Consider the following 6004-nt stretch of genomic DNA (forward strand, 5'->3'; position numbering starts at 1 on the left):
CACTCGAGCACCTATTCACCAAGTGTTCCAAAGGCTTCTGCTAAAAGGACTCAGAAATCTGTTACTGAGCACAAAGCCAAAAATCTCCTCCCCATCCTAGCCATTCCATACCTGGACCCATGGTCACCCCACATAAGGCTAAGAGTCCAGGTGTCAGGCAGCCAGACAGCTCCAGCCCAGCTCCTGGGCAGCCCAGCACAGAGAGTGTTTGGCCTACAGTTAGTTCTGGCTCCATGCCCAGGTGCCAGAATGGTTGCCCCAGCTCAGGACCTGAGCGATCAATCAGTGGGACCAAGAGGCCAGCCAGTGACTCAAATCCTCCTGGAAGGACAGTCAGTAGTACAGGGGGCTCTGGACGACCCATCAGTGGCTCAGGTGGTTCTGGGAAGTCAGAGGTCAGTTCTGGTGGCCCTGGGTGGCCTGTGCACAGTCCACATGACCGATGACCAGTGAGTGGCTCAATTCCCCCCCCCCCCCCCGCCCCCGGGAGGTCAGTCAGTGGCCCTGGGGGATCAGTAAGTGGCTCAGTTCCAGCTGGATGGCCTATCAGCAGTTCAGGCCCTAGAAGACCAGTGAGCAGCTTGGGACCTGGGTGAAGAGTTAGTAGCTCAGATCCTCCCCATAAGCCCAAATGCACTTTTGTCTCAGAAACAGTATCTTCTAAGAATATCGTTACCAGCCCAGCAATGGACAGATGAATGGAATGAAGCCTTCCTTAGCTGGCTACAGATCTGCCCAAGGTCCTGAAAAGTTTCCCTTCCCTAGAGGTTACAAAAGACCCTGAGAATGTGAAGAGGAGGAACATGAGGACTATGACTCCGAAATGGAAGATTTTATCGAAGATGAAGGAGAATCTCAGGAAAAAATATCCAAGCACATTCTTTGGCTATGACCGAAAAAAATACAAAGATGAAAGTGATTATGCCTTATGTTACATAGAGAGTAGTTGGAGAGAACTGCAGAAGGAAGAAGCAAAGAGTTTAAGACCCAGTATGCAAGAGGACTTTGCGGGAATGAGACGGGAGGAAGAAGCAACGAAATGCAGAGAGGTCAAGAAGCTGAAAAGACGTTAGCTGCTGCTTTTATTTATTTTTGTGAAACTCTGGAGACACTCTACTGCAAAGAAGTCCTGCCTTCAGACTGAAGAAGCCCATTATCACTTTAGATTTATACTTGAGACCTCACGGACAAGGAATGGATACTATATATTTTGAGCATAAAGTATTTTCAAATACCTTCTGGGGTAAAAGCTGTAGTGCAGATGACATAACTGCTCACAGGTGCTGGCCCTGATCCTGATGAGCTATGCACTCTAACATGGGGCCCACTCAACAGTCAGCCAATCTTCTTTTGTTCCTTTGCTATTTTAAAAAGGAAAAAAGATTGCCTCTTGACTTCCATAATTCTGTTGATGGGTGAGTACGACAATGGCCGGCTCCCAATCAAACTTATTTTGTCTTTTTATGAGGAATCTGGCCCTTCCATGAATGTTGCCAGGAATAAAGTCACCTGTTCTAATCTATATGTTTGGATTGAGAACTTGAAAATGTAGAGTAGGCTTTATAATTATATGGATGTCATCTCTGTGGCTTTGAAGTAAAAAGTAGAATAAATTATATTGTAGTCTATATTCATGGATTGGATGCTGAGAATTCTTATTCACTGATTTAGGTGTTTAGGCAATTAACCAAAAAAATTTTAAGTTAAAAAACAAGTTATTCCATTTGGTGTAAGAATATTCTTTTCCAAATTTTTCTTTCAGATTTATTGTAAAATAGATAATGTTACGGTGCTGATTTTATTTAAAAAGTCATTTTATATTGTAGAAAAAATATATTATTCAAAGATTAGAGTTGAAAGAGTAATAGTTTAAAAAATAAGCAAGTGACACGTGAGGCTTCTCTCACTCCCCCACTATAAAGATATTTTGGAATCCAAAGTGCCCTTGTATCTCGTGATGTTAATGACTTCGCATTTTTATCTTAAAATTCCTTAGCAATTAATGACAAAACCCAAAAACTAAATTCATGTGTATCAAGAGGGAATAAATATATAAAGTTTAAAAGGTGGGAATGAAGAGTACCAAAATTTTGCATTGGACATACTGATTTTGAGCTCATCGTTAAGAAATAAAAATGAGAAAGACCCTATAGTTGTCTCCAATTCCTTTCTAAAAGATTTAGTTGGAAAAAAACTGGTGTAGGAAGAGAACTTTACCAGGAGTTTCTCTAATTTTTAAAAATTCTTTATTGTTTAAAGTATTACATATGTCTTCTTTTTCCCCCATTGAACTCTCCCCGGCTGCTCCCACCACCAAGCACATGCCCTCACTCCCTACTGTCTGTGTTCATTGGTTATGCTTATATGCATACATACGAGTTCTTTGGTTGATCTCTTACCCCACCCTCGCACCCTCCCCTGCCTTCCCTCTGAGGTTGGATGGTCTGTTCAATGCTTTTAAGTCTCTGGATCTATTTTTATTCATCAGTTTATGTTGTTCGTTATCTTCCACAAATGAGTTAGATCATGTGATATTTATCTTTCTCTAACTGACTTATTTCGCTTAGCATAATGCTCTTCAGGACCATCCATGCTGTTGCGAATGGTAGGAGTTACTTTTTACAGCAGTGTAGATGTACCATTGTGTAGATGTACCACAGTTTTTTAATCCACTCATCTGCTGATGGGCATTTAGGCTGTTTCCAATTCTTAGCTATGGTGAATTGTGCTACTATGAACATAGGGGTGCATACATCCTTTCTGATTAGTGTTTCTAGTTTCTTGGGATATATTCCTAGAAGTGGGATTACTGGGTCAAATGGGAGTTCCATATTTAGTTTTTTGAGAAAACTCCATTCTGTTCTTTACAGTGGCTGCACCAGTCTGCATTCCCACCAGCAATGCACGAGGGTTCCTTTTTCTCTGCATCCTCTCCAGCACTTGTCATTTGTTGATTTGTTGATAGCCATTCTGACAGGTGTGAGATGGTACCACATTGTTGTTTTGATTTGCATCTCTCAGATAATAGTGACTTTGAGCATGTTGTCATATGTCTCTTGGCCTTCCTTATGTTCTCTTTCAAAAAATATCTATTTAGGTCCTGTGCCCATTTTTTGATTGGGTTGTTTATCTTCCTTTTGTTAAGTTGTATGAGTTCCCTATAAATGTTGGAGATTAGTCCCTTATTGGATGTAACATTGGCGAATATGTTCTTCCATGCAGTGGGCTTTCTTGTTGTTTTGTTGATGGTTTCTTTTGCTGTGCAGAAGCTTTTTATTTTGATGTAGTCCATTTGTCTATTTTCTCTTTAGTTTCCATTGCCCTAGGAGTTGTATCGGTGAAAATATTGCTTCGGCACATGTCTGAAATTTTGCTACCTATGGGTTCTTCTAAGATTTTTATAGTTTCCAGTCTCCCATTTAAGTCCTTTATCCATTTTCAGTTTATTTTTGTGTATGGTGTAAGTTGGTGGTCTAGTTTCATTTTTTTTCATGTATCTGTCTAATTTTCCCAACACCATTTATTGAAGAGACTTTCTTGACTTCATTGTTTGCTCTTGCCTCCTTTGTCAAATATTAATTAAGCATAGTGGTTTGGGTCAATTTCTTGGTTCTCTATTCTATTCTATTAATTGATATGTCTGTTCTTGTGCCAATACCAGGCAGTTTTGAGAACAGTGGCTTTGTAATACAGCTTGATATCTGGTATTGAGATCTCTTCTACTTTGTTCTTCTTTCTCAGGATTGCCATAGCTATTTGGGATCTTTTTTTATTCCAGATAAATTTTTGGAGAGTTTGTTCTAGGTCTTTGAAATATACTGTTGGTATTTTAATGGGGAGTGCATTGAATCTATAGATTGCTTTAATGATGTTGATTCTACCAATCCATGAACATGGTATGTTCTCCCATCTGTTTATGTCTTTCTTTATCTCTCTATCTCTTTTTTCAACATTCTGTAGTTTTATGAGTAGAGTTCTTTTACCTCCTCAGTTAAGTTTATTCCTAGGTATCTTAATTTTTTTGTGTGCAATAGTAAATGGGATTGTTTTTTTAATCTCTCTTTCTGTAAGTTCACTATTGGTGTATAGAAATGCCATAGAATAGTGCTCAGCGTGCCTTCGAGCCCGGTGACTTCCCAGCATTCAGATCCTCGGACTTTCCTCACAGCATAGCCCCCAAACATCAGTCCCTCACTCCCATCTCAAATGAAGAAACCAAAACTGCCTCCAGCCCCCAAGCCAGAGAAGAAGCCGACCCTTAGGATGTGCCAAAGGGAGAAAAAGAACAGCAAGACACGATTGAACATATTGATGAAGTATAAAATGAAATAGACAGACTTAATGAATAAGCCAGTGAGGAGATTTTGAAAGTAGAACAGAAATATAACAACTCTGCCAACCATTTTTTCAGAAGAGGTCAGAATTGATTGTCAAAATCCCACATTTTGGGATAACAACATTTGTCAACCATCCACAAGTGTCTGCACTGCTTGGGGAAGAGGATGAAGAGGCACTGCATTATTTGACAAGAGTTGAAGTGACAGAATTTGAAGATATTAAATCAGGTTACAGAATAGATTTTTATTTTGATGAAAATCCTTACTTTGAAAATAAAGTTTGCTCCAAAGAGTTTCATCTGAGTGAGAGTGGTGATCCACCTTCAAAGTTCACTGAAATCAAATGGAAATCTGGAAAGGATTTGATGAAACGTTCAAGTCAAACACAGAATAAAGCCAGCAGGAAGAGACAGCATGAGGAACCAGAAAGCTTCTTTACCTGGTTACTGACCATTCTGATGCAGGTGCAGATGAGTTAGGAGAAGTCATCAAAGATGACATTTGGCCAAATCCATTACAGTACTACTTGGTTCCTGACATAGATGATGAAGAAGGGGAAGGGGAAGAAGAAGATGATGATGATGAGGGGGAAGAAGGAGAGGAAGATGAAGGAGAAGATGACTAATGAACACTGATGGGTCACAACCTTTTTAAATTTTTTCCAGTCCCTGGGAGCAAGTCACAGTCTATTTATTCCTTTCCTTCTCCTGCCCCTTGTGCTCAGTCGCCCTGTTTTTGAAGTCTCTTTTCTCTCCTTTAGACCATCTTTACACCATGGTTCTCACCTTCTTTGGGGGGAGGGTGTACCTTGAGCAGAATACAGTGGGAAAAGAATCTTTGCCCCTTTCTGTTCCAAATTCATTTTTATCCCTTCCTGTCTTAAGAAAAACTTAATGGAATCAACACCACCGTGCTCTGTGGGAAAAAAGGAAAACCTTCGCTCCCTTAGCTCTGCTGGGAGCTGGAGGTTGCTAGGCCCCTGTGTAGTATTGCATAGAATTCTAGCTTTTTTCCCTCCCTTCTCTGTATATTGGACTCAGAGATTACACTGTGTCTCTGTAAATATGGACAGTTAGCATTTACCAACATGTATCTGTCTACTTTCTCTTGTTTAAAAAAAGAGAAAAAACTTTAAAAGGGGGGGGGTGTTCAGCAAAGGGGGATTTGAGATGTTTGGGTGGGTTAAGTGGGCATTTTGAAAACATGGCTTCTACTTTGGCTTGTTTAATTGTGATGTCAAACAGGCATCATTGCAGTCTAAGATGACACTTTTAAAATAGAATTCTCTTCTAATGATTACTTGAACCCTGCCACTCGATGGGAGAATAAGCAGAACCTGTGGGATCTTATTCGGAATTGACATTTCTCTATTGTAATTTTGTTCCTGTTTATTTATTTATTTTTAATATATTTTATTGACTTCCCACAGAGAAGAAGGGAGAGGGATAGAGAGTCAGAAACATCGATGAGAGAGAAACATCGATTCAGCTGCCTCCACCACACCCCGCCCCCTGTCACTCACAGAGCCGCAGGGCGCTCAGGGGGTTTGGGCGCTGCCCCCTGTCACGCTGATCCCGGTGCCGGGAGCCTCGCTGCTCCACTGATCCCGGTGCCGGGAGGCATATTACCCTTTTACTATATAGGATAGAGGCCTGGTGCATGGGTGG

General features: G+C 40.7%; 2 pseudogenes; both read left to right on the top strand.

The window, feature by feature from the left end:
• Positions 1-6: 6 nt before the first annotated feature.
• Positions 7-1073, top strand: LOC102425140 (annotated as a pseudogene).
• Positions 1074-1317: 244 nt separating this feature from the next.
• On the top strand, positions 1318-4969 carry LOC102425443 (annotated as a pseudogene).
• The last annotated feature ends 1035 nt before the right edge of the window (positions 4970-6004 follow it).

Source organism: Myotis lucifugus, unplaced genomic scaffold (genome assembly GCF_000147115.1).
Source record: "Myotis lucifugus unplaced genomic scaffold, Myoluc2.0 scaffold_9997, whole genome shotgun sequence".
In the NCBI taxonomy this organism is placed as follows: Eukaryota; Metazoa; Chordata; class Mammalia; order Chiroptera; family Vespertilionidae; genus Myotis; species Myotis lucifugus.